This window comes from Taudactylus pleione, unplaced genomic scaffold, assembly GCF_031769625.1.
Source record: "Taudactylus pleione unplaced genomic scaffold, aTauple2 ptg000085l, whole genome shotgun sequence".
Taxonomy (NCBI): Eukaryota; Metazoa; Chordata; class Amphibia; order Anura; family Myobatrachidae; genus Taudactylus; species Taudactylus pleione.
Window position 1 is genome coordinate 9,528,224 of NW_028284487.1, and position 26,496 is coordinate 9,554,719.

Sequence of the window (26,496 nt, forward strand, 5' to 3'; positions counted from 1 at the left end):
ACATCATAGACACATACAAAACAGAGAATTTTTAAATCCATGTTAGGAATAAACAAAAATGTCATCCTTTGGCTGATGCAGCATTTCTCTATATGGCATACAGAGAACACTTTTTCTCAAATATAGCAATATGGCAAATCTAAGAAATGCAAAGGCAACTTAATCAATCAGGACCTTTTTTGGTGATTGAATCTACTGGGGACTAGGTTTTAAGAAGAGAAGAAGACCAGACCTTTACTCTAATTAGTGCACACTGAAGAAGTAAATTCTAAAAACCAGAATATCTAAAAACCATAGCGCAAGTGATGGATTACTGCATTCCTATTGCAAATTTTCTTATTTCCAAATGTTTGACAAACCTCTCCAGTTGAAAACTGATTTGAAACAGTTTCAAAATTAGTTTGGAGTAAAGAAACCACTGCAGTTGATGGGATTTATAGAAAGTTTCAATATAGATAAGCTATCCTAAAACTTTGAAAATTAAACTTTAAGGAAAATGAACAAAGTTAGGTCCCACCGAGATTTGAACTCGGATCACTGGATTCAAAGTCCAGAGTGCTCACCATTACACCATAGAACCCTTTATAATAGAATCTTCCTCTACTCAATATAGCTGATCTTTGAAATACTGAATGTTCTCCTGTTTTAGGTACATTTGGCATTTTTGTGTTTGCTGATGCTTTTATGTATGGCTGGTTCACTCAGTTGGTTAGAGCGTGGAGCTAATAATGCCAAGGTCACGGGTTTGATCCCCATATAGGCCATGTGCTTTTTCTTGTTGTCCTACAAGAAATGCCAAGAAAGGATTTTATCCAGCAACAAAGTGCATGAAGACTGGGATCAACACATGGCATTGGCTAGAGTTAGCAGCCCTTGAAACTTGCTAGAGAACATCATAGACACATACAAAACAGAGAATTTTTAAATCCATGTTAGGAATAAACAAAAATGTCATCCTCTGGCTGATGCAGCATTTCTCTATATGGCATACAGAGAAAACTTTTTCTCAAATATTGCAATATGGCAAATCTAAGAAATGCAAAGGCAACTTAATCAATCAGGACTTTTTTTGGTGATTGAATCTACTGGGGACTAGGTCTTAAGAAGTGAAGAAGACCAGACCTTTACTCTAATTAGTGCACACTGAAGAAGTAACTTCTTAACACCAGAATATCTAAAAACCATAGCACAAGTAATGGATTACTGCATTCTTTTTGCAAATTTTATTATTTCCAAATGTTTGACAAACATCTCTCCAGTTGAAAACTGATTTGAAACAGTTTCAAAATTAGTTTGGAGTAAAGAAACCACTGAAGTTGATGGGATTATAGAATGTTTCAATATAGATAAGCTATCCTAAAACTTTGAAAATTAAACTTTAAGGAAAATGAACAAAGTTAGGTCACACCAAGATTTGAACTCAGATCACTGGATTCAAAGTCCAGAGTGCTCACCATTACACCATAGAACCCTTTATTATAGACTCTTCCTCTACTCAATATAGCTGATCTTTGAAATACTGAATGTTCTCCTGTTTTAGGTACATTTGGCATTTTTGTGTTTGCTGATGCTTTTATGTATGGCTGGTTCACTCAGTTGGTTAGACCGTGGAGCTAATAATGCCAAGGTCACGGGTTTGATCCCCATATAGGCCATGTGCTTTTTCTTGTTGTCCTACAAGAAATGCCAAGAAAGGATTTTATCCAGCAACAAAGTGCATGAAGACTGGGATCAACACATGGCATTGGCTAGAGTTAGCAGCCCTTGAAACTTGCTAGAGAACATCATAGACACATACAAAACAGAGAATTTTTAAATCCATGTTAGGAATAAACAAAAATGTCATCCTTTGGCTGATGCAGCATTTCTCTATATGGCATACAGAGAAAACTTTTTCTCAAATATAGCAATATGGCAAATCTAAGAAATGCAAAGGCAACTTAATCAATCAGGACCTTTTCTGGTGATTGAATCTACTGGGGACTAGGTTTTAAGAAGAGAAGAAGACCAGACCTTTACTCTAATTAGTGCACACTGAAGAAGTAAATTCTAAAAACCAGAATATCTAAAAACCATAGCACAAGTGATGGATTACTGCATTCTCATTGCAACTTTTCTTATTTCCAAATGTTTGACAAACATCTCTCCAGTTGAAAACTGATTTGAAACAGTTTCAAAATTAGTTTGGAGTAAAGAAACCACTGCAGTTGATGGGATTTATAGAAAGTTTCAATATAGATAAGCTATCCTAAAACTTTGAAAATTAAACTTTAAGGAAAATGAACAAAGTTAGGTCCCACCGAGATTTGAACTCAGATAACTGGATTCAAAGTCCAGAGTGCTCACCATTACACCATAGAACCCTTTATAATAGAATCTTCCTCTACTCAATATAGCTGATCTTTGAAATACTGAATGTTCTCCTATTTTAGGTACATTTGGCATTTTTGTGTTTGCTGATGCTTTTATGTATGGCTGGTTCACTCAGTTGGTTAGAGCGTGGAGCTAATAATGCCAAGGTCACGGGTTTGATCCCCATATAGGCCATGTGCTTTTTCTTGTTGTCCTACAAGAAATGCCAAGAAAGGATTTTATCCAGCAACAAAGTGCATGAAGACTGGGATCAACACATGGCATTGGCTAGAGTTAGCAGCCCTTGAAACTTGCTAGAGAACATCATAGACACATACAAAACAGAGAATTTTTAAATCCATGTTAGGAATAAACAAAAATGTCATCCTTTGGCTGATGCAGCATTTCTCTATATGGCATACAGAGAACACTTTTTCTCAAATATTGCAATATGGCAAATCTAAGAAATGCAAAGGCAACTTAATCAATCAGGACTTTTTTTGGTGATTGAATCTACTGGGGACTAGGTCTTAAGAAGTGAAGAAGACCAGACCTTTACTCTAATTAGTGCACACTGAAGAAGTAACTTCTAAAAACCAGAATATCTAAAAACCATAGCACAAGTAATGGATTACTGCATTCTTTTTGCAAATTTTATTATTTCCAAATGTTTGACAAACATCTCTCCAGTTGAAAACTGATTTGAAACAGTTTCAAAATTAGTTTGGAGTAAAGAAACCACTGAAGTTGATGGGATTATAGAATGTTTCAATATAGATAAGCTATCCTAAAACTTTGAAAATTAAACTTTAAGGAAAATGAACAAAGTTAGGTCACACCAAGATTTGAACTCAGATCACTGGATTCAAAGTCCAGAGTGCTCACCATTACACCATAGAACCCTTTATTATAGACTCTTCCTCTACTCAATATAGCTGATCTTTGAAATACTGAATGTTCTCCTGTTTTAGGTACATTTGGCATTTTTGTGTTTGCTGATGCTTTTATGTATGGCTGGTTCACTCAGTTGGTTAGACCGTGGAGCTAATAATGCCAAGGTCACGGGTTTGATCCCCATATAGGCCATGTGCTTTTTCTTGTTGTCCTACAAGAAATGCCAAGAAAGGATTTTATCCAGCAACAAAGTGCATGAAGACTGGGATCAACACATGGCATTGGCTAGAGTTAGCAGCCCTTGAAACTTGCTAGAGAACATCATAGACACATACAAAACAGAGAATTTTTAAATCCATGTTAGGAATAAACAAAAATGTCATCCTTTGGCTGATGCAGCATTTCTCTATATGGCATACAGAGAAAACTTTTTCTCAAATATTGCAATATGGCAAATCTAAGAAATGCAAAGGCAACTTAATCAATCAGGACCTTTTCTGGTGATTGAATCTACTGGGGACTAGGTTTTAAGAAGAGAAGAAGACCAGACCTTTACTCTAATTAGTGCACACTGAAGAAGTAAATTCTAAAAACCAGAATATCTAAAAACCATAGCACAAGTGATGGATTACTGCATTCTCATTGCAACTTTTCTTATTTCCAAATGTTTGACAAACATCTCTCCAGTTGAAAACTGATTTGAAACAGTTTCAAAATTAGTTTGGAGTAAAGAAACCACTGCAGTTGATGGGATTTATAGAAAGTTTCAATATAGATAAGCTATCCTAAAACTTTGGAAATTAAACTTTAAGGAAAATGAACAAAGTTAGGTCCCACCGAGATTTGAACTCAGATCACTGGATTCAAAGTCCAGAGTGCTCACCATTACACCATAGAACCCTTTATAATAGAATCTTCCTCTACTCAATATAGCTGATCTTTGAAATACTGAATGTTCTCCTATTTTAGGTACATTTGGCATTTTTGTGTTTGCTGATGCTTTTATGTATGGCTGGTTCACTCAGTTGGTTAGAGCGTGGAGCTAATAATGCCAAGGTCACGGGTTTGATCCCCATATAGGCCATGTGCTTTTTCTTGTTGTCCTACAAGAAATGCCAAGAAAGGATTTTATCCAGCAACAAAGTGCATGAAGACTGGGATCAACACATGGCATTGGCTAGAGTTAGCAGCCCTTGAAACTTGCTAGAGAACATCATAGACACATACAAAACAGAGAATTTTTAAATCCATGTTAGGAATAAACAAAAATGTCATCCTTTGGCTGATGCAGCATTTCTCTATATGGCATACAGAGAACACTTTTTCTCAAATATAGCAATATGGCAAATCTAAGAAATGCAAAGGCAACTTAATCAATCAGGACCTTTTTTGGTGATTGAATCTACTGGGGACTAGGTTTTAAGAAGAGAAGAAGACCAGACCTTTACTCTAATTAGTGCACACTGAAGAAGTAAATTCTAAAAACCAGAATATCTAAAAACCATAGCGCAAGTGATGGATTACTGCATTCCTATTGCAAATTTTCTTATTTCCAAATGTTTGACAAACCTCTCCAGTTGAAAACTGATTTGAAACAGTTTCAAAATTAGTTTGGAGTAAAGAAACCACTGCAGTTGATGGGATTTATAGAAAGTTTCAATATAGATAAGCTATCCTAAAACTTTGAAAATTAAACTTTAAGGAAAATGAACAAAGTTAGGTCCCACCGAGATTTGAAATCGGATCACTGGATTCAAAGTCCAGAGTGCTCACCATTACACCATAGAACCCTTTATAATAGAATCTTCCTCTACTCAATATAGCTGATCTTTGAAATACTGAATGTTCTCCTATTTTAGGTACATTTGGCATTTTTGTGTTTGCTGATGCTTTTATGTATGGCTGGTTCACTCAGTTGGTTAGAGCGTGGAGCTAATAATGCCAAGGTCACGGGTTTGATCCCCATATAGGCCATGTGCTTTTTCTTGTTGTCCTACAAGAAATGCCAAGAAAGGATTTTATCCAGCAACAAAGTGCATGAAGACTGGGATCAACACATGGCATTGGCTAGAGTTAGCAGCCCTTGAAACTTGCTAGAGAACATCATAGACACATACAAAACAGAGAATTTTTAAATCCATGTTAGGAATAAACAAAAATGTCATCCTTTGGCTGATGCAGCATTTCTCTATATGGCATACAGAGAAAACTTTTTCTCAAATATTGCAATATGGCAAATCTAAGAAATGCAAAGGCAACTTAATCAATCAGGACTTTTTTTGGTGATTGAATCTACTGGGGACTAGGTCTTAAGAAGTGAAGAAGACCAGACCTTTACTCTAATTAGTGCACACTGAAGAAGTAACTTCTTAACACCAGAATATCTAAAAACCATAGCACAAGTAATGGATTACTGCATTCTTTTTGCAAATTTTATTATTTCCAAATGTTTGACAAACATCTCTCCAGTTGAAAACTGATTTGAAACAGTTTCAAAATTAGTTTGGAGTAAAGAAACCACTGAAGTTGATGGGATTATAGAATGTTTCAATATAGATAAGCTATCCTAAAACTTTGAAAATTAAACTTTAAGGAAAATGAACAAAGTTAGGTCACACCAAGATTTGAACTCAGATCACTGGATTCAAAGTCCAGAGTGCTCACCATTACACCATAGAACCCTTTATTATAGACTCTTCCTCTACTCAATATAGCTGATCTTTGAAATACTGAATGTTCTCCTGTTTTAGGTACATTTGGCATTTTTGTGTTTGCTGATGCTTTTATGTATGGCTGGTTCACTCAGTTGGTTAGACCGTGGAGCTAATAATGCCAAGGTCACGGGTTTGATCCCCATATAGGCCATGTGCTTTTTCTTGTTGTCCTACAAGAAATGCCAAGAAAGGATTTTATCCAGCAACAAAGTGCATGAAGACTGGGATCAACACATGGCATTGGCTAGAGTTAGCAGCCCTTGAAACTTGCTAGAGAACATCATAGACACATACAAAACAGAGAATTTTTAAATCCATGTTAGGAATAAACAAAAATGTCATCCTTTGGCTGATGCAGCATTTCTCTATATGGCATACAGAGAAAACTTTTTCTCAAATATAGCAATATGGCAAATCTAAGAAATGCAAAGGCAACTTAATCAATCAGGACCTTTTCTGGTGATTGAATCTACTGGGGACTAGGTTTTAAGAAGAGAAGAAGACCAGACCTTTACTCTAATTAGTGCACACTGAAGAAGTAAATTCTAAAAACCAGAATATCTAAAAACCATAGCACAAGTGATGGATTACTGCATTCTCATTGCAACTTTTCTTATTTCCAAATGTTTGACAAACATCTCTCCAGTTGAAAACTGATTTGAAACAGTTTCAAAATTAGTTTGGAGTAAAGAAACCACTGCAGTTGATGGGATTTATAGAAAGTTTCAATATAGATAAGCTATCCTAAAACTTTGAAAATTAAACTTTAAGGAAAATGAACAAAGTTAGGTCCCACCGAGATTTGAACTCAGATCACTGGATTCAAAGTCCAGAGTGCTCACCATTACACCATAGAACCCTTTATAATAGAATCTTCCTCTACTCAATATAGCTGATCTTTGAAATACTGAATGTTCTCCTATTTTAGGTACATTTGGCATTTTTGTGTTTGCTGATGCTTTTATGTATGGCTGGTTCACTCAGTTGGTTAGAGCGTGGAGCTAATAATGCCAAGGTCACGGGTTTGATCCCCATATAGGCCATGTGCTTTTTCTTGTTGTCCTACAAGAAATGCCAAGAAAGGATTTTATCCAGCAACAAAGTGCATGAAGACTGGGATCAACACATGGCATTGGCTAGAGTTAGCAGCCCTTGAAACTTGCTAGAGAACATCATAGACACATACAAAACAGAGAATTTTTAAATCCATGTTAGGAATAAACAAAAATGTCATCCTTTGGCTGATGCAGCATTTCTCTATATGGCATACAGAGAACACTTTTTCTCAAATATAGCAATATGGCAAATCTAAGAAATGCAAAGGCAACTTAATCAATCAGGACCTTTTTTGGTGATTGAATCTACTGGGGACTAGGTTTTAAGAAGAGAAGAAGACCAGACCTTTACTCTAATTAGTGCACACTGAAGAAGTAAATTCTAAAAACCAGAATATCTAAAAACCATAGCGCAAGTGATGGATTACTGCATTCTTATTGCAAATTTTCTTATTTCCAAATGTTTGACAAACCTCTCCAGTTGAAAACTGATTTGAAACAGTTTCAAAATTAGTTTGGAGTAAAGAAACCACTGCAGTTGATGGGATTTATAGAAAGTTTCAATATAGATAAGCTATCCTAAAACTTTGAAAATTAAACTTTAAGGAAAATGAACAAAGTTAGGTCCCACCGAGATTTGAACTCGGATCACTGGATTCAAAGTCCAGAGTGCTCACCATTACACCATAGAACCCTTTATAATAGAATCTTCCTCTACTCAATATAGCTGATCTTTGAAATACTGAATGTTCTCCTGTTTTAGGTACATTTGGCATTTTTGTGTTTGCTGATGCTTTTATGTATGGCTGGTTCACTCAGTTGGTTAGACCGTGGAGCTAATAATGCCAAGGTCACGGGTTTGATCCCCATATAGGCCATGTGCTTTTTCTTGTTGTCCTACAAGAAATGCCAAGAAAGGATTTTATCCAGCAACAAAGTGCATGAAGACTGGGATCAACACATGGCATTGGCTAGAGTTAGCAGCCCTTGAAACTTGCTAGAGAACATCATAGACACATACAAAACAGAGAATTTTTAAATCCATGTTAGGAATAAACAAAAATGTCATCCTTTGGCTGATGCAGCATTTCTCTATATGGCATACAGAGAAAACTTTTTCTCAAATATAGCAATATGGCAAATCTAAGAAATGCAAAGGCAACTTAATCAATCAGGACCTTTTCTGGTGATTGAATCTACTGGGGACTAGGTTTTAAGAAGAGAAGAAGACCAGACCTTTACTCTAATTAGTGCACACTGAAGAAGTAAATTCTAAAAACCAGAATATCTAAAAACCATAGCACAAGTGATGGATTACTGCATTCTCATTGCAACTTTTCTTATTTCCAAATGTTTGACAAACATCTCTCCAGTTGAAAACTGATTTGAAACAGTTTCAAAATTAGTTTGGAGTAAAGAAACCACTGCAGTTGATGGGATTTATAGAAAGTTTCAATATAGATAAGCTATCCTAAAACTTTGAAAATTAAACTTTAAGTAAAATGAACAAAGTTAGGTCCCACCGAGATTTGAACTCAGATCACTGGATTCAAAGTCCAGAGTGCTCACCATTACACCATAGAACCCTTTATAATAGAATCTTCCTCTACTCAATATAGCTGATCTTTGAAATACTGAATGTTCTCCTATTTTAGGTACATTTGGCATTTTTGTGTTTGCTGATGCTTTTATGTATGGCTGGTTCACTCAGTTGGTTAGAGCGTGGAGCTAATAATGCCAAGGTCACGGGTTTGATCCCCATATAGGCCATGTGGTTTTTCTTGTTGTCCTACAAGAAATGCCAAGAAAGGATTTTATCCAGCAACAAAGTGCATGAAGACTGGGATCAACACATGGCATTGGCTAGAGTTAGCAGCCCTTGAAACTTGCTAGAGAACATCATAGACACATACAAAACAGAGAATTTTTAAATCCATGTTAGGAATAAACAAAAATGTCATCCTTTGGCTGATGCAGCATTTCTCTATATGGCATACAGAGAACACTTTTTCTCAAATATAGCAATATGGCAAATCTAAGAAATGCAAAGGCAACTTAATCAATCAGGACCTTTTTTGGTGATTGAATCTACTGGGGACTAGGTTTTAAGAAGAGAAGAAGACCAGACCTTTACTCTAATTAGTGCACACTGAAGAAGTAAATTCTAAAAACCAGAATATCTAAAAACCATAGCGCAAGTGATGGATTACTGCATTCTTATTGCAAATTTTCTTATTTCCAAATGTTTGACAAACCTCTCCAGTTGAAAACTGATTTGAAACAGTTTCAAAATTAATTTGGAGTAAAGAAACCACTGCAGTTGATGGGATTTATAGAAAGTTTCAATATAGATAAGCTATCCTAAAACTTTGAAAATTAAACTTTAAGGAAAATGAACAAAGTTAGGTCCCACCGAGATTTGAACTCGGATCACTGGATTCAAAGTCCAGAGTGCTCACCATTACACCATAGAACCCTTTATAATAGAATCTTCCTCTACTCAATATAGCTGATCTTTGAAATACTGAATGTTCTCCTATTTTAGGTACATTTGGCATTTTTGTGTTTGCTGATGCTTTTATGTATGGCTGGTTCACTCAGTTGGTTAGAGCGTGGAGCTAATAATGCCAAGGTCACGGGTTTGATCCCCATATAGGCCATGTGCTTTTTCTTGTTGTCCTACAAGAAATGCCAAGAAAGGTTTTTATCCAGCAACAAAGTGCATGAAGACTGGGATCAACACATGGCATTGGCTAGAGTTAGCAGCCCTTGAAACTTGCTAGAGAACATCATAGACACATACAAAACAGAGAATTTTTAAATCCATGTTAGGAATAAACAAAAATGTCATCCTTTGGCTGATGCAGCATTTCTCTATATGGCATACAGAGAAAACTTTTTCTCAAATATTGCAATATGGCAAATCTAAGAAATGCAAAGGCAACTTAATCAATCAGGACTTTTTTTGGTGATTGAATCTACTGGGGACTAGGTCTTAAGAAGTGAAGAAGACCAGACCTTTACTCTAATTAGTGCACACTGAAGAAGTAACTTCTAAAAACCAGAATATCTAAAAACCATAGCACAAGTAATGGATTACTGCATTCTTTTTGCAACTTTTCTTATTTCCAAATGTTTGACAAACATCTCTCCAGTTGAAAACTGATTTGAAACAGTTTCAAAATTAGTTTGGAGTAAAGAAACCACTGAAGTTGATGGGATTATAGAATGTTTCAATATAGATAAGCTATCCTAAAACTTTGAAAATTAAACTTTAAGGAAAATGAACAAAGTTAGGTCACACCAAGATTTGAACTCAGATCACTGGATTCAAAGTCCAGAGTGCTCACCATTACACCATAGAACCCTTTATTATAGACTCTTCCTCTACTCAATATAGCTGATCTTTGAAATACTGAATGTTCTCCTGTTTTAGGTACATTTGGCATTTTTGTGTTTGCTGATGCTTTTATGTATGGCTGGTTCACTCAGTTGGTTAGACCGTGGAGCTAATAATGCCAAGGTCACGGGTTTGATCCCCATATAGGCCATGTGCTTTTTCTTGTTGTCCTACAAGAAATGCCAAGAAAGGATTTTATCCAGCAACAAAGTGCATGAAGACTGGGATCAACACATGGCATTGGCTAGAGTTAGCAGCCCTTGAAACTTGCTAGAGAACATCATAGACACATACAAAACAGAGAATTTTTAAATCCATGTTAGGAATAAACAAAAATGTCATCCTTTGGCTGATGCAGCATTTCTCTATATGGCATACAGACAAAACTTTTTCTCAAATATAGCAATATGGCAAATCTAAGAAATGCAAAGGCAACTTAATCAATCAGGACCTTTTCTGGTGATTGAATCTACTGGGGACTAGGTTTTAAGAAGAGAAGAAGACCAGACCTTTACTCTAATTAGTGCACACTGAAGAAGTAAATTCTAAAAACCAGAATATCTAAAAACCATAGCACAAGTGATGGATTACTGCATTCTCATTGCAACTTTTCTTATTTCCAAATGTTTGACAAACATCTCTCCAGTTGAAAACTGATTTGAAACAGTTTCAAAATTAGTTTGGAGTAAAGAAACCACTGCAGTTGATGGGATTTATAGAAAGTTTCAATATAGATAAGCTATCCTAAAACTTTGAAAATTAAACTTTAAGTAAAATGAACAAAGTTAGGTCCCACCGAGATTTGAACTCAGATCACTGGATTCAAAGTCCAGAGTGCTCACCATTACACCATAGAACCCTTTATAATAGAATCTTCCTCTACTCAATATAGCTGATCTTTGAAATACTGAATGTTCTCCTATTTTAGGTACATTTGGCATTTTTGTGTTTGCTGATGCTTTTATGTATGGCTGGTTCACTCAGTTGGTTAGAGCGTGGAGCTAATAATGCCAAGGTCACGGGTTTGATCCCCATATAGGCCATGTGGTTTTTCTTGTTGTCCTACAAGAAATGCCAAGAAAGGATTTTATCCAGCAACAAAGTGCATGAAGACTGGGATCAACACATGGCATTGGCTAGAGTTAGCAGCCCTTGAAACTTGCTAGAGAACATCATAGACACATACAAAACAGAGAATTTTTAAATCCATGTTAGGAATAAACAAAAATGTCATCCTTTGGCTGATGCAGCATTTCTCTATATGGCATACAGAGAACACTTTTTCTCAAATATAGCAATATGGCAAATCTAAGAAATGCAAAGGCAACTTAATCAATCAGGACCTTTTTTGGTGATTGAATCTACTGGGGACTAGGTTTTAAGAAGAGAAGAAGACCAGACCTTTACTCTAATTAGTGCACACTGAAGAAGTAAATTCTAAAAACCAGAATATCTAAAAACCATAGCGCAAGTGATGGATTACTGCATTCTTATTGCAAATTTTCTTATTTCCAAATGTTTGACAAACCTCTCCAGTTGAAAACTGATTTGAAACAGTTTCAAAATTAGTTTGGAGTAAAGAAACCACTGCAGTTGATGGGATTTATAGAAAGTTTCAATATAGATAAGCTATCCTAAAACTTTGAAAATTAAACTTTAAGGAAAATGAACAAAGTTAGGTCCCACCGAGATTTGAACTCGGATCACTGGATTCAAAGTCCAGAGTGCTCACCATTACACCATAGAACCCTTTATAATAGAATCTTCCTCTACTCAATATAGCTGATCTTTGAAATACTGAATGTTCTCCTATTTTAGGTACATTTGGCATTTTTGTGTTTGCTGATGCTTTTATGTATGGCTGGTTCACTCAGTTGGTTAGAGCGTGGAGCTAATAATGCCAAGGTCACGGGTTTGATCCCCATATAGGCCATGTGCTTTTTCTTGTTGTCCTACAAGAAATGCCAAGAAAGGATTTTATCCAGCAACAAAGTGCATGAAGACTGGGATCAACACATGGCATTGGCTAGAGTTAGCAGCCCTTGAAACTTGCTAGAGAACATCATAGACACTTACAAAACAGAGAATTTTTAAATCCATGTTAGGAATAAACAAAAATGTCATCCTTTGGCTGATGCAGCATTTCTCTATATGGCATACAGAGAAAACATTTTCTCAAATATTGCAATATGGCAAATCTAAGAAATGCAAAGGCAACTTAATCAATCAGGACTTTTTTTGGTGATTGAATCTACTGGGGACTAGGTCTTAAGAAGAGAAGAAGACCAGACCTTTACTCTAATTAGTGCACACTGAAGAAGTAACTTCTAAAAACCAGAATATCTAAAAACCATAGCACAAGTATTGGATTACTGCATGCTTTTTGCAAATTTTCTTATTTCCAAATGTTTGACAAACATCTCTCCAGTTGAAAACTGATTTGAAACAGTTTCAAAATTAGTTTGGAGTAAAGAAACCACTGAAGTTGATGGGATTTATAGAAAGTTTCAATATAGATAAGCTATCCTAAAACTTTGAAAATTAAACTTTAAGGAAAATGAACAAAGTTAGGTCCCACCGAGATTTGAACTCAGATCACTGGATTCAAAGTCCAGAGTGCTCACCATTACACCATAGAACCCTTTATTATAGAATCTTCCTCTACTCAATATAGCTGATCTTTGAAATACTGAATGTTCTCCTATTTTAGGTACATTTGGCATTTTTGTGTTTGCTGATGCTTTTATGTATGGCTGGTTCACTCAGTTGGTTAGAGCGTGGAGCTAATAATGCCAAGGTCATGGGTTTGATCCCCATATAGGCCATGTGCTTTTTCTTGTTGTCCTACAAGAAATGCCAAGAAAGGATTTTATCCAGCAACAAAGTGCATGAAGACTGGGATCAACACATGGCATTGACTAGAGTTAGCAGCCCTTGAAACTTGCTAGAGAACATCATAGACACATACAAAACAGAGAATTTTTAAATCCATGTTAGGAATAAACAAAAATGTCATCCTTTGGCTGATGCAGCATTTCTCTATATGGCATACAGAGAAAACTTTTTCTCAAATATAGCAATATGGCAAATCTAAGAAATGCAAAGGCAACTTAATCAATCAGGACCTTATTTGGTGATTGAATCTACTGGGGACTAAGTTTTAAGAAGAGAAGAAGACCAGACCTTTACTCTAAATAGTGCACACTGAAGAAGTAAATTCTAAAAACCAGAATATCTAAAAACCATAGCACAAGTGATGGATTACTGCATTCTTATTGCAACTTTTCTTATTTCCAAATGTTTGACAAACATCTCTCCAGTTGAAAACTGATTTGAAACAGTTTCAAAATTAGTTTGGAGTAAAGAAACCACTGAAGTTGATGGGATTTATAGAAAGTTTCAATATAGATAAGCTATCCTAAAACTTTGAGGAAAATGAACAAAGTTAGTTCCCACCGAGATTTGAACTCGGATCGCTGGATTCAAAGTCCAGAGTGCTCACCATTACACCATAGAACCCTTTATAATAGACTCTTCCTCTACTCAATATAGCTGATCTTTGAAATACTGAATGTTCTCCTATTTTAGGTACATTTGGCATTTTTGTGTTTGCTGATGCTTTTATGTATGGCTGGTTCACCCAGTTGGTTAGAGCGTGGAGCTAATAATGCCAAGGTCACGGGTTTGATCCCCATATAGGCCATGTGCTTTTTCTTGTTGTCCTACAAGAAATGCCAAGAAAGGATTTTATCCAGCAACAAAGTGCATGAAGACTGGGATCAACACATGGCATTGGCTAGAGTTAGCAGCCCTTGAAACTTGCTAGAGAACATCATAGACACATACAAAACAGAGAATTTTTAAATCCATGTTAGGAATAAACAAAAATGTCATCCTTTGGCTGATGCAGCATTTCTCTATATGGCATACAGAGAAAACTTTTTCTCAAATATAGCAATATGGCAAATCTAAGAAACGCAAAGGCAACTTAATCAATCAGGACCTTTTTTGGTGATTGAATCTACTGGGGTCTAGGTTTTAAGAAGAGAAGAAGACCAGACCTTTACTCTAATTAGTGCACACTGAAGAAGTAAATTCTAAAAACCAGAATATCTAAAAACCATAGCACAAGTGATGGATTACTGCATTCTTATTGCAAATTTTCTTATTTCCAAATGTTTGACAAACATCTCTCCAGTTGAAAACTGATTTGAAACAGTTTCAAAATTAGTTTGGAGTAAAGAAACCACTGCAGTTGATGGGATTTATAGAAAGTTTCAATATAGATAAGCTATCCTAAAACTTTGAAAATTAAACTTTAAGGAAAATGAACAAAGTTAGGTCCCTCCAAGATTTGAACTCAGATCACTGGATTCAAAGCCCAGAGTGCTCACCATTACACCATAGAACCCTTTATAATAGAATCTTCCTCTACTCAATATAGCTGATCTTTGAAATACTGAATGTTCTCCTATTTTAGGTACATTTGGCATTTTTGTGTTTGCTGATGCTTTTATGTATGGCTGGTTCACTCAGTTGGTTAGAGCGTGGAGCTAATAATGCCAAGGTCATGGGTTTGATCCCCATATAGGCCATGTGCTTTTTCTTGTTGTCCTACAAGAAATGCCAAGAAAGGATTTTATCCAGCAACAAAGTTCATGAAGACTGGGATCAACACATTGCATTGGCTAGAGTTAGCAGCCCTTGAAACTTGCTAGAGAACATCATAGACACATACAAAACAGAGAATTTTTAAATCCATGTTAGGAATAAACAAAAATGTCATCCTTTGGCTGATGCAGCATTTCTCTATATGGCATACAGAGAAAACTTTTTCTCAAATATAGCAATATGGCAAATCTAAGAAATGCAAAGGCAACTTAATCAATCAGGACCTTTTTTGGTGATTGAATCTACTGGGGACTAGGTTTTAAGAAGAGAAGAAGACCAGACCTTTACTCTAAATAGTGCACACTGAAGAAGTAAATTCTAAAAACCAGAATATCTAAAAACCATAGCACAAGTGATGGATTACTGCATTCTTATTGCAACTTTTCTTATTTCCAAATGTTTGACAAACATTTCTCCAGTTGAAAACTGATTTGAAACAGTTTCAAAATTAGTTTGGAGTAAAGAAACCACTGAAGTTGATGGGATTTATAGAAAGTTTCAATATAGATAAGCTATCCTAAAACTTTGAGGAAAATGAACAAAGTTAGTTCCCACCGAGATTTGAACTCGGATCGCTGGATTCAAAGTCCAGAGTGCTCACCATTATACCATAGAACCCTTTATAATAGAGTCTTCCTCTACTCAATATAGCTGATCTTTGAAATACTGAATGTTCTCCTATTTTAGGTACATTTGGCATTTTTGTGTTTGCTGATGCTTTTATGTATGGCTGGTTCACTCAGTTGGTTAGAGCGTGGAGCTAATAATGCCAAGGTCATGGGTTTGATCCCCATATAGGCCATGTGCTTTTTCTTGTTGTCCTACAAGAAATGCCAAGAAAGGATTTTATCCAGCAACAAAGTGCATGAAGACTGGGATCAACACATTGCATTGGCTAGAGTTAGCAGCCCTTGAAACTTGCTAGAGAACATCATAGACACATACAAAACATAGAATTTTTAAATCCATGTTAGGAATAAACAAAAATGTCATCCTTTGGCTGATGCAGCATTTCTCTATATGGCATACAGAGAAAACTTTTTCTCAAATATTGCAATATGGCAAATCTAAGAAATGCAAAGGCAACTTAATCAATCAGGACCTTTTTTGGTGATTGAATCTACTGGGGACTAGGTTTTAAGAAGAGAAGAAGACCAGACCTTTACTCTAATTAGTGCACACTGAAGAAGTAAATTCTAAAAACCAGAATATCTAAAAACCATAGCACAAGTGATGGATTACTGCATTCTTATTGCAAATTTTCTTATTTCCAAATGTTTGACAAACATCTCTCCAGTTGAAAACTGATTTGAAACAGTTTCAAAATTAGTTTGGAGTAAAGAAACCACTGAAGTTGATGGGATTTATAGAAAGTTTCAATATAGATAAGCTATCCTAAAACTTTGAGGAAAATGAACAAAGTTAGTTCCCACCGAGATTTGAACTCGGATCGCTGGATTTAAAGTCCAGAGTGCTCACCATTACACCATAGAACCCTTTATAATAGACTCTTCCTCTACTCAATATAGCTGATCTTTGAAATACTGAATGTTCTCCTATTTTAGGTACATTTGGCATTTTTGTGTTTGCTGATGCTTTTATGTATGGCTGGTTCACTCAGTTGGTTAGAGCGTGGAGCTAATAATGCCAAGGTCATGGGTTTGATCCCCATATAGGCCATGTGCTTTTTCTTGTTGTCCTACAAGAAATGCCAAGAAAGGATTTTATCCAGCAACAAAGTGCATGAAGACTGGGATCAACACATGGCATTGGCTAGAGTTAGCAGCCCTTGAAACTTGCTAGAGAACATCATAGACACATACAAAACAGAGAATTTTTAAATCCATGTTAGGAATAAACAAAAATGTCATCCTTTGGCTGATGCAGCATTTCTCTATATGGCATACAGACAAAACTTTTTCTCAAATATAGCAATATGGCAAATCTAAGAAATGCAAAGGCAACTTAATCAATCAGGACCTTTTCTGGTGATTGAATCTACTGGGGACTAGGTTTTAAGAAGAGAAGAAGACCAGACCTTTACTCTAATTAGTGCACACTGAAGAAGTAAATTCTAAAAACCAGAATATCTAAAAACCATAGCACAAGTGATGGATTACTGCATTCTCATTGCAACTTTTCTTATTTCCAAATGTTTGACAAACATCTCTCCAGTTGAAAACTGATTTGAAACAGTTTCAAAATTAGTTTGGAGTAAAGAAACCACTGCAGTTGATGGGATTTATAGAAAGTTTCAATATAGATAAGCTATCCTAAAACTTTGAAAATTAAACTTTAAGTAAAATGAACAAAGTTAGGTCCCACCGAGATTTGAACTCAGATCACTGGATTCAAAGTCCAGAGTGCTCACCATTACACCATAGAACCCTTTATAATAGAATCTTCCTCTACTCAATATAGCTGATCTTTGAAATACTGAATGTTCTCCTATTTTAGGTACATTTGGCATTTTTGTGTTTGCTGATGCTTTTATGTATGGCTGGTTCACTCAGTTGGTTAGAGCGTGGAGCTAATAATGCCAAGGTCACGGGTTTGATCCCCATATAGGCCATGTGGTTTTTCTTGTTGTCCTACAAGAAATGCCAAGAAAGGATTTTATCCAGCAACAAAGTGCATGAAGACTGGGATCAACACATGGCATTGGCTAGAGTTAGCAGCCCTTGAAACTTGCTAGAGAACATCATAGACACATACAAAACAGAGAATTTTTAAATCCATGTTAGGAATAAACAAAAATGTCATCCTTTGGCTGATGCAGCATTTCTCTATATGGCATACAGAGAACACTTTTTCTCAAATATAGCAATATGGCAAATCTAAGAAATGCAAAGGCAACTTAATCAATCAGGACCTTTTTTGGTGATTGAATCTACTGGGGACTAGGTTTTAAGAAGAGAAGAAGACCAGACCTTTACTCTAATTAGTGCACACTGAAGAAGTAAATTCTAAAAACCAGAATATCTAAAAACCATAGCGCAAGTGATGGATTACTGCATTCTTATTGCAAATTTTCTTATTTCCAAATGTTTGACAAACCTCTCCAGTTGAAAACTGATTTGAAACAGTTTCAAAATTAGTTTGGAGTAAAGAAACCACTGCAGTTGATGGGATTTATAGAAAGTTTCAATATAGATAAGCTATCCTAAAACTTTGAAAATTAAACTTTAAGGAAAATGAACAAAGTTAGGTCCCACCGAGATTTGAACTCGGATCACTGGATTCAAAGTCCAGAGTGCTCACCATTACACCATAGAACCCTTTATAATAGAATCTTCCTCTACTCAATATAGCTGATCTTTGAAATACTGAATGTTCTCCTATTTTAGGTACATTTGGCATTTTTGTGTTTGCTGATGCTTTTATGTATGGCTGGTTCACTCAGTTGGTTAGAGCGTGGAGCTAATAATGCCAAGGTCACGGGTTTGATCCCCATATAGGCCATGTGCTTTTTCTTGTTGTCCTACAAGAAATGCCAAGAAAGGATTTTATCCAGCAACAAAGTGCATGAAGACTGGGATCAACACATGGCATTGGCTAGAGTTAGCAGCCCTTGAAACTTGCTAGAGAACATCATAGACACTTACAAAACAGAGAATTTTTAAATCCATGTTAGGAATAAACAAAAATGTCATCCTTTGGCTGATGCAGCATTTCTCTATATGGCATACAGAGAAAACATTTTCTCAAATATTGCAATATGGCAAATCTAAGAAATGCAAAGGCAACTTAATCAATCAGGACTTTTTTTGGTGATTGAATCTACTGGGGACTAGGTCTTAAGAAGAGAAGAAGACCAGACCTTTACTCTAATTAGTGCACACTGAAGAAGTAACTTCTAAAAACCAGAATATCTAAAAACCATAGCACAAGTATTGGATTACTGCATGCTTTTTGCAAATTTTCTTATTTCCAAATGTTTGACAAACATCTCTCCAGTTGAAAACTGATTTGAAACAGTTTCAAAATTAGTTTGGAGTAAAGAAACCACTGAAGTTGATGGGATTTATAGAAAGTTTCAATATAGATAAGCTATCCTAAAACTTTGAAAATTAAACTTTAAGGAAAATGAACAAAGTTAGGTCCCACCGAGATTTGAACTCAGATCACTGGATTCAAAGTCCAGAGTGCTCACCATTACACCATAGAACCCTTTATTATAGAATCTTCCTCTACTCAATATAGCTGATCTTTGAAATACTGAATGTTCTCCTATTTTAGGTACATTTGGCATTTTTGTGTTTGCTGATGCTTTTATGTATGGCTGGTTCACTCAGTTGGTTAGAGCGTGGAGCTAATAATGCCAAGGTCATGGGTTTGATCCCCATATAGGCCATGTGCTTTTTCTTGTTGTCCTACAAGAAATGCCAAGAAAGGATTTTATCCAGCAACAAAGTGCATGAAGACTGGGATCAACACATGGCATTGACTAGAGTTAGCAGCCCTTGAAACTTGCTAGAGAACATCATAGACACATACAAAACAGAGAATTTTTAAATCCATGTTAGGAATAAACAAAAATGTCATCCTTTGGCTGATGCAGCATTTCTCTATATGGCATACAGAGAAAACTTTTTCTCAAATATAGCAATATGGCAAATCTAAGAAATGCAAAGGCAACTTAATCAATCAGGACCTTATTTGGTGATTGAATCTACTGGGGACTAAGTTTTAAGAAGAGAAGAAGACCAGACCTTTACTCTAAATAGTGCACACTGAAGAAGTAAATTCTAAAAACCAGAATATCTAAAAACCATAGCACAAGTGATGGATTACTGCATTCTTATTGCAACTTTTCTTATTTCCAAATGTTTGACAAACATCTCTCCAGTTGAAAACTGATTTGAAACAGTTTCAAAATTAGTTTGGAGTAAAGAAACCACTGAAGTTGATGGGATTTATAGAAAGTTTCAATATAGATAAGCTATCCTAAAACTTTGAGGAAAATGAACAAAGTTAGTTCCCACCGAGATTTGAACTCGGATCGCTGGATTCAAAGTCCAGAGTGCTCACCATTACACCATAGAACCCTTTATAATAGACTCTTCCTCTACTCAATATAGCTGATCTTTGAAATACTGAATGTTCTCCTATTTTAGGTACATTTGGCATTTTTGTGTTTGCTGATGCTTTTATGTATGGCTGGTTCACCCAGTTGGTTAGAGCGTGGAGCTAATAATGCCAAGGTCACGGGTTTGATCCCCATATAGGCCATGTGCTTTTTCTTGTTGTCCTACAAGAAATGCCAAGAAAGGATTTTATCCAGCAACAAAGTGCATGAAGACTGGGATCAACACATGGCATTGGCTAGAGTTAGCAGCCCTTGAAACTTGCTAGAGAACATCATAGACACATACAAAACAGAGAATTTTTAAATCCATGTTAGGAATAAACAAAAATGTCATCCTTTGGCTGATGCAGCATTTCTCTATATGGCATACAGAGAAAACTTTTTCTCAAATATAGCAATATGGCAAATCTAAGAAACGCAAAGGCAACTTAATCAATCAGGACCTTTTTTGGTGATTGAATCTACTGGGGTCTAGGTTTTAAGAAGAGAAGAAGACCAGACCTTTACTCTAATTAGTGCACACTGAAGAAGTAAATTCTAAAAACCAGAATATCTAAAAACCATAGCACAAGTGATGGATTACTGCATTCTTATTGCAAATTTTCTTATTTCCAAATGTTTGACAAACATCTCTCCAGTTGAAAACTGATTTGAAACAGTTTCAAAATTAGTTTGGAGTAAAGAAACCACTGCAGTTGATGGGATTTATAGAAAGTTTCAATATAGATAAGCTATCCTAAAACTTTGAAAATTAAACTTTAAGGAAAATGAACAAAGTTAGGTCCCTCCAAGATTTGAACTCAGATCACTGGATTCAAAGCCCAGAGTGCTCACCATTACACCATAGAACCCTTTATAATAGAATCTTCCTCTACTCAATATAGCTGATCTTTGAAATACTGAATGTTCTCCTATTTTAGGTACATTTGGCATTTTTGTGTTTGCTGATGCTTTTATGTATGGCTGGTTCACTCAGTTGGTTAGAGCGTGGAGCTAATAATGCCAAGGTCATGGGTTTGATCCCCATATAGGCCATGTGCTTTTTCTTGTTGTCCTACAAGAAATGCCAAGAAAGGATTTTATCCAGCAACAAAGTTCATGAAGACTGGGATCAACACATTGCATTGGCTAGAGTTAGCAGCCCTTGAAACTTGCTAGAGAACATCATAGACACATACAAAACAGAGAATTTTTAAATCCATGTTAGGAATAAACAAAAATGTCATCCTTTGGCTGATGCAGCATTTCTCTATATGGCATACAGAGAAAACTTTTTCTCAAATATAGCAATATGGCAAATCTAAGAAATGCAAAGGCAACTTAATCAATCAGGACCTTTTTTGGTGATTGAATCTACTGGGGACTAGGTTTTAAGAAGAGAAGAAGACCAGACCTTTACTCTAAATAGTGCACACTGAAGAAGTAAATTCTAAAAACCAGAATATCTAAAAACCATAGCACAAGTGATGGATTACTGCATTCTTATTGCAACTTTTCTTATTTCCAAATGTTTGACAAACATTTCTCCAGTTGAAAACTGATTTGAAACAGTTTCAAAATTAGTTTGGAGTAAAGAAACCACTGAAGTTGATGGGATTTATAGAAAGTTTCAATATAGATAAGCTATCCTAAAACTTTGAGGAAAATGAACAAAGTTAGTTCCCACCGAGATTTGAACTCGGATCGCTGGATTCAAAGTCCAGAGTGCTCACCATTATACCATAGAACCCTTTATAATAGAGTCTTCCTCTACTCAATATAGCTGATCTTTGAAATACTGAATGTTCTCCTATTTTAGGTACATTTGGCATTTTTGTGTTTGCTGATGCTTTTATGTATGGCTGGTTCACTCAGTTGGTTAGAGCGTGGAGCTAATAATGCCAAGGTCATGGGTTTGATCCCCATATAGGCCATGTGCTTTTTCTTGTTGTCCTACAAGAAATGCCAAGAAAGGATTTTATCCAGCAACAAAGTGCATGAAGACTGGGATCAACACATTGCATTGGCTAGAGTTAGCAGCCCTTGAAACTTGCTAGAGAACATCATAGACACATACAAAACATAGAATTTTTAAATCCATGTTAGGAATAAACAAAAATGTCATCCTTTGGCTGATGCAGCATTTCTCTATATGGCATACAGAGAAAACTTTTTCTCAAATATTGCAATATGGCAAATCTAAGAAATGCAAAGGCAACTTAATCAATCAGGACCTTTTTTGGTGATTGAATCTACTGGGGACTAGGTTTTAAGAAGAGAAGAAGACCAGACCTTTACTCTAATTAGTGCACACTGAAGAAGTAAATTCTAAAAACCAGAATATCTAAAAACCATAGCACAAGTGATGGATTACTGCATTCTTATTGCAAATTTTCTTATTTCCAAATGTTTGACAAACATCTCTCCAGTTGAAAACTGATTTGAAACAGTTTCAAAATTAGTTTGGAGTAAAGAAACCACTGAAGTTGATGGGATTTATAGAAAGTTTCAATATAGATAAGCTATCCTAAAACTTTGAGGAAAATGAACAAAGTTAGTTCCCACCGAGATTTGAACTCGGATCGCTGGATTTAAAGTCCAGAGTGCTCACCATTACACCATAGAACCCTTTATAATAGACTCTTCCTCTACTCAATATAGCTGATCTTTGAAATACTGAATGTTCTCCTATTTTAGGTACATTTGGCATTTTTGTGTTTGCTGATGCTTTTATGTATGGCTGGTTCACTCAGTTGGTTAGAGCGTGGAGCTAATAATGCCAAGGTCATGGGTTTGATCCCCATATAGGCCATGTGCTTTTTCTTGTTGTCCTACAAGAAATGCCAAGAAAGGATTTTATCCAGCAACAAAGTGCATGAAGACTGGGATCAACACATGGCATTGGCTAGAGTTAGCAGCCCTTGAAACTTGCTAGAGAACATCATAGACACATACAAAACAGAGAATTTTTAAATCCATGTTAGGAATAAACAAAAATGTCATCCTTTGGCTGATGCAGCATTTCTCTATATGGCATACAGAGAAAACTTTTTCTCAAATATAGCAATATGGCAAATCTAAGAAATGCAAAGGCAACTTAATCAATCAGGACCTTTTTTGGTGATTGAATCTACTGGGGACTAAGTTTTAAGAAGAGAAGAAGACCAGACCTTTACTCTAAATAGTGCACACTGAAGAAGTAAATTCTAAAAACCAGAATATCTAAAAACCATAGCACAAGTGATGGATTACTGCATTCTTATTGCAACTTTTCTTATTTCCAAATGTTTGACAAACATCTCTCCAGTTGAAAACTGATTTGAAACAGTTTCAAAATTAGTTTGGAGTAAAGAAACCACTGAAGTTGATGGGATTTATAGAAAGTTTCAATATAGATAAGCTATCCTAAAACTTTGAGGAAAATGAACAAAGTTAGTTCCCACCGAGATTTGAACTCGGATCGCTGGATTCAAAGTCCAGAGTGCTCACCATTACACCATAGAACCCTTTATAATAGACTCTTCCTCTACTCAATATAGCTGATCTTTGAAATACTGAATGTTCTCCTATTTTAGGTACATTTGGCATTTTTGTGTTTGCTGATGCTTTTATGTATGGCTGGTTCACCCAGTTGGTTAGAGCGTGGAGCTAATAATGCCAAGGTCACGGGTTTGATCCCCATATAGGCCATGTGCTTTTTCTTGTTGTCCTACAAGAAATGCCAAGAAAGGATTTTATCCAGCAACAAAGTGCATGAAGACTGGGATCAACACATGGCATTGGCTAGAGTTAGCAGCCCTTGAAACTTGCTAGAGAACATCATAGACACATACAAAACAGAGAATTTTTAAATCCATGTTAGGAATAAACAAAAATGTCATCCTTTGGCTGATGCAGCATTTCTCTATATGGCATACAGAGAAAACTTTTTCTCAAATATAGCAATATGGCAAATCTAAGAAACGCAAAGGCAACTTAATCAATCAGGACCTTTTTTGGTGATTGAATCTACTGGGGTCTAGGTTTTAAGAAGAGAAGAAGACCAGACCTTTACTCTAATTAGTGCACACTGAAGAAGTAAATTCTAAAAACCAGAATATCTAAAAACCATAGCACAAGTGATGGATTACTGCATTCTTATTGCAAATTTTCTTATTTCCAAATGTTTGACAAACATCTCTCCAGTTGAAAACTGATTTGAAACAGTTTCAAAATTAGTTTGGAGTAAAGAAACCACTGCAGTTGATGGGATTTATAGAAAGTTTCAATATAGATAAGCTATCCTAAAACTTTGAAAATTAAACTTTAAGGAAAATGAACAAAGTTAGGTCCCTCCAAGATTTGAACTCAGATCACTGGATTCAAAGCCCAGAGTGCTCACCATTACACCATAGAACCCTTTATAATAGAATCTTCCTCTACTCAATATAGCTGATCTTTGAAATACTGAATGTTCTCCTATTTTAGGTACATTTGGCATTTTTGTGTTTGCTGATGCTTTTATGTATGGCTGGTTCACTCAGTTGGTTAGAGCGTGGAGCTAATAATGCCAAGGTCATGGGTTTGATCCCCATATAGGCCATGTGCTTTTTCTTGTTGTCCTACAAGAAATGCCAAGAAAGGATTTTATCCAGCAACAAAGTGCATGAAGACTGGGATCAACACATTGCATTGGCTAGAGTTAGCAGCCCTTGAAACTTGCTAGAGAACATCATAGACACATACAAAACAGAGAATTTTTAAATCCATGTTAGGAATAAACAAAAATGTCATCCTTTGGCTGATGCAGCATTTCTCTATATGGCATACAGAGAAAACTTTTTCTCAAATATAGCAATATGGCAAATCTAAGAAATGCAAAGGCAACTTAATCAATCAGGACCTTTTTTGGTGATTGAATCTACTGGGGACTAGGTTTTAAGAAGAGAAGAAGACCAGACCTTTACTCTAAATAGTGCACACTGAAGAAGTAAATTCTAAAAACCAGAATATCTAAAAACCATAGCACAAGTGATGGATTACTGCATTCTTATTGCAACTTTTCTTATTTCCAAATGTTTGACAAACATCTCTCCAGTTGAAAACTGATTTGAAACAGTTTCAAAATTAGTTTGGAGTAAAGAAACCACTGCAGTTGATGGGATTTATAGAAAGTTTCAATATAGATAAGCTATCCTAAAACTTTGAGGAAAATGAACAAAGTTAGTTCCCACCGAGATTTGAACTCGGATCGCTGGATTCAAAGTCCAGAGTGCTCACCATTATACCATAGAACCCTTTATAATAGAGTCTTCCTCTACTCAATATAGCTGATCTTTGAAATACTGAATGTTCTCCTATTTTAGGTACATTTGGCATTTTTGTGTTTGCTGATGCTTTTATGTATGGCTGGTTCACTCAGTTGGTTAGAGCGTGGAGCTAATAATGCCAAGGTCATGGGTTTGATCCCCATATAGGCCATGTGCTTTTTCTTGTTGTCCTACAAGAAATGCCAAGAAAGGATTTCATCCAGCAACAAAGTGCATGAAGACTGGGATCAACACATTGCATTGGCTAGAGTTAGCAGCCCTTGAATCTTGCTAGAGAACATCATAGACACATACAAAACATAGAATTTTTAAATCCATGTTAGGAATAAACAAAAATGTCATCCTTTGGCTGATGCAGCATTTCTCTATATGGCATACAGAGAAAACTTTTTCTCAAATATTGCAATATGGCAAATCTAAGAAATGCAAAGGCAACTTAATCAATCAGGACCTTTTTTGGTGATTGAATCTACTGGGGACTAGGTTTTAAGAAGAGAAGAAGACCAGACCTTTACTCTAATTAGTGCACACTGAAGAAGTAAATTCTAAAAACCAGAATATCTAAAAACCATAGCACAAGTGATGGATTACTGCATTCTTATTGCAAATTTTCTTATTTCCAAATGTTTGACAAACATCTCTCCAGTTGAAAACTGATTTGAAACAGTTTCAAAATTAGTTTGGAGTAAAGAAACCACTGAAGTTGATGGGATTTATAGAAAGTTTCAATATAGATAAGCTATCCTAAAACTTTGAAAATTAAACTTTAAGGAAAATGAACAAAGTTAGGTCCCACCAAGATTTGAACTCAGATGACTGGATTCAAAGTCCAGAGTGCTCACCATTACACCATAGCACCCTTTATTATAGAATCTTCCTCTACTCAATATAGCTGATCTTTGAAATACTGAATGTTCTCCTGTTTTAGGTACATTTGGCATTTTTGTGTTTGCTGATGCTTTTATGTATGGCCGGTTCACTCAGTTGGTTAGAGCATGGAGCTAATAAAGCCAAAGTCAAGGGTTTGATCCCC

At 35.8% G+C, this 26,496-nt stretch overlaps 20 non-coding genes across 20 annotated transcripts; all 20 read right to left on the reverse strand.

The window, feature by feature from the left end:
• Positions 1 to 508: 508 nt before the first annotated feature.
• Positions 509 to 580, reverse strand: TRNAQ-UUG (transfer RNA glutamine (anticodon UUG)). Its single transcript has one exon. It is a non-coding gene; the product is annotated as a tRNA-Gln (tRNA).
• Positions 581 to 2,291: 1,711 nt separating this feature from the next.
• TRNAQ-UUG (transfer RNA glutamine (anticodon UUG)) lies at positions 2,292 to 2,363 on the reverse strand. Its single transcript has one exon. It is a non-coding gene; the product is annotated as a tRNA-Gln (tRNA).
• A 1,711-nt stretch (positions 2,364 to 4,074) lies between these two features.
• TRNAQ-UUG (transfer RNA glutamine (anticodon UUG)) lies at positions 4,075 to 4,146 on the reverse strand. Its single transcript has one exon. It is a non-coding gene; the product is annotated as a tRNA-Gln (tRNA).
• Positions 4,147 to 4,964: 818 nt separating this feature from the next.
• Positions 4,965 to 5,036, reverse strand: TRNAQ-UUG (transfer RNA glutamine (anticodon UUG)). Its single transcript has one exon. It is a non-coding gene; the product is annotated as a tRNA-Gln (tRNA).
• Positions 5,037 to 6,747: 1,711 nt separating this feature from the next.
• Positions 6,748 to 6,819, reverse strand: TRNAQ-UUG (transfer RNA glutamine (anticodon UUG)). Its single transcript has one exon. It is a non-coding gene; the product is annotated as a tRNA-Gln (tRNA).
• An 818-nt stretch (positions 6,820 to 7,637) lies between these two features.
• TRNAQ-UUG (transfer RNA glutamine (anticodon UUG)) lies at positions 7,638 to 7,709 on the reverse strand. Its single transcript has one exon. It is a non-coding gene; the product is annotated as a tRNA-Gln (tRNA).
• Positions 7,710 to 8,529: 820 nt separating this feature from the next.
• Positions 8,530 to 8,601, reverse strand: TRNAQ-UUG (transfer RNA glutamine (anticodon UUG)). The gene has a single exon. It is a non-coding gene; the product is annotated as a tRNA-Gln (tRNA).
• Positions 8,602 to 9,419: 818 nt separating this feature from the next.
• TRNAQ-UUG (transfer RNA glutamine (anticodon UUG)) lies at positions 9,420 to 9,491 on the reverse strand. The gene has a single exon. It is a non-coding gene; the product is annotated as a tRNA-Gln (tRNA).
• A 1,711-nt stretch (positions 9,492 to 11,202) lies between these two features.
• Positions 11,203 to 11,274, reverse strand: TRNAQ-UUG (transfer RNA glutamine (anticodon UUG)). Its single transcript has one exon. It is a non-coding gene; the product is annotated as a tRNA-Gln (tRNA).
• Positions 11,275 to 12,092: 818 nt separating this feature from the next.
• On the reverse strand, positions 12,093 to 12,164 carry TRNAQ-UUG (transfer RNA glutamine (anticodon UUG)). Its single transcript has one exon. It is a non-coding gene; the product is annotated as a tRNA-Gln (tRNA).
• An 820-nt stretch (positions 12,165 to 12,984) lies between these two features.
• Positions 12,985 to 13,056, reverse strand: TRNAQ-UUG (transfer RNA glutamine (anticodon UUG)). Its single transcript has one exon. It is a non-coding gene; the product is annotated as a tRNA-Gln (tRNA).
• Positions 13,057 to 13,862: 806 nt separating this feature from the next.
• TRNAQ-UUG (transfer RNA glutamine (anticodon UUG)) lies at positions 13,863 to 13,934 on the reverse strand. Its single transcript has one exon. It is a non-coding gene; the product is annotated as a tRNA-Gln (tRNA).
• Positions 13,935 to 15,632: 1,698 nt separating this feature from the next.
• On the reverse strand, positions 15,633 to 15,704 carry TRNAQ-UUG (transfer RNA glutamine (anticodon UUG)). The gene has a single exon. It is a non-coding gene; the product is annotated as a tRNA-Gln (tRNA).
• A 1,698-nt stretch (positions 15,705 to 17,402) lies between these two features.
• On the reverse strand, positions 17,403 to 17,474 carry TRNAQ-UUG (transfer RNA glutamine (anticodon UUG)). Its single transcript has one exon. It is a non-coding gene; the product is annotated as a tRNA-Gln (tRNA).
• An 818-nt stretch (positions 17,475 to 18,292) lies between these two features.
• TRNAQ-UUG (transfer RNA glutamine (anticodon UUG)) lies at positions 18,293 to 18,364 on the reverse strand. The gene has a single exon. It is a non-coding gene; the product is annotated as a tRNA-Gln (tRNA).
• Positions 18,365 to 19,184: 820 nt separating this feature from the next.
• On the reverse strand, positions 19,185 to 19,256 carry TRNAQ-UUG (transfer RNA glutamine (anticodon UUG)). The gene has a single exon. It is a non-coding gene; the product is annotated as a tRNA-Gln (tRNA).
• An 806-nt stretch (positions 19,257 to 20,062) lies between these two features.
• On the reverse strand, positions 20,063 to 20,134 carry TRNAQ-UUG (transfer RNA glutamine (anticodon UUG)). Its single transcript has one exon. It is a non-coding gene; the product is annotated as a tRNA-Gln (tRNA).
• A 1,698-nt stretch (positions 20,135 to 21,832) lies between these two features.
• On the reverse strand, positions 21,833 to 21,904 carry TRNAQ-UUG (transfer RNA glutamine (anticodon UUG)). Its single transcript has one exon. It is a non-coding gene; the product is annotated as a tRNA-Gln (tRNA).
• Positions 21,905 to 23,588: 1,684 nt separating this feature from the next.
• On the reverse strand, positions 23,589 to 23,660 carry TRNAQ-UUG (transfer RNA glutamine (anticodon UUG)). The gene has a single exon. It is a non-coding gene; the product is annotated as a tRNA-Gln (tRNA).
• Positions 23,661 to 25,358: 1,698 nt separating this feature from the next.
• On the reverse strand, positions 25,359 to 25,430 carry TRNAQ-UUG (transfer RNA glutamine (anticodon UUG)). The gene has a single exon. It is a non-coding gene; the product is annotated as a tRNA-Gln (tRNA).
• Between the last annotated feature and the right edge of the window lie 1,066 nt (positions 25,431 to 26,496).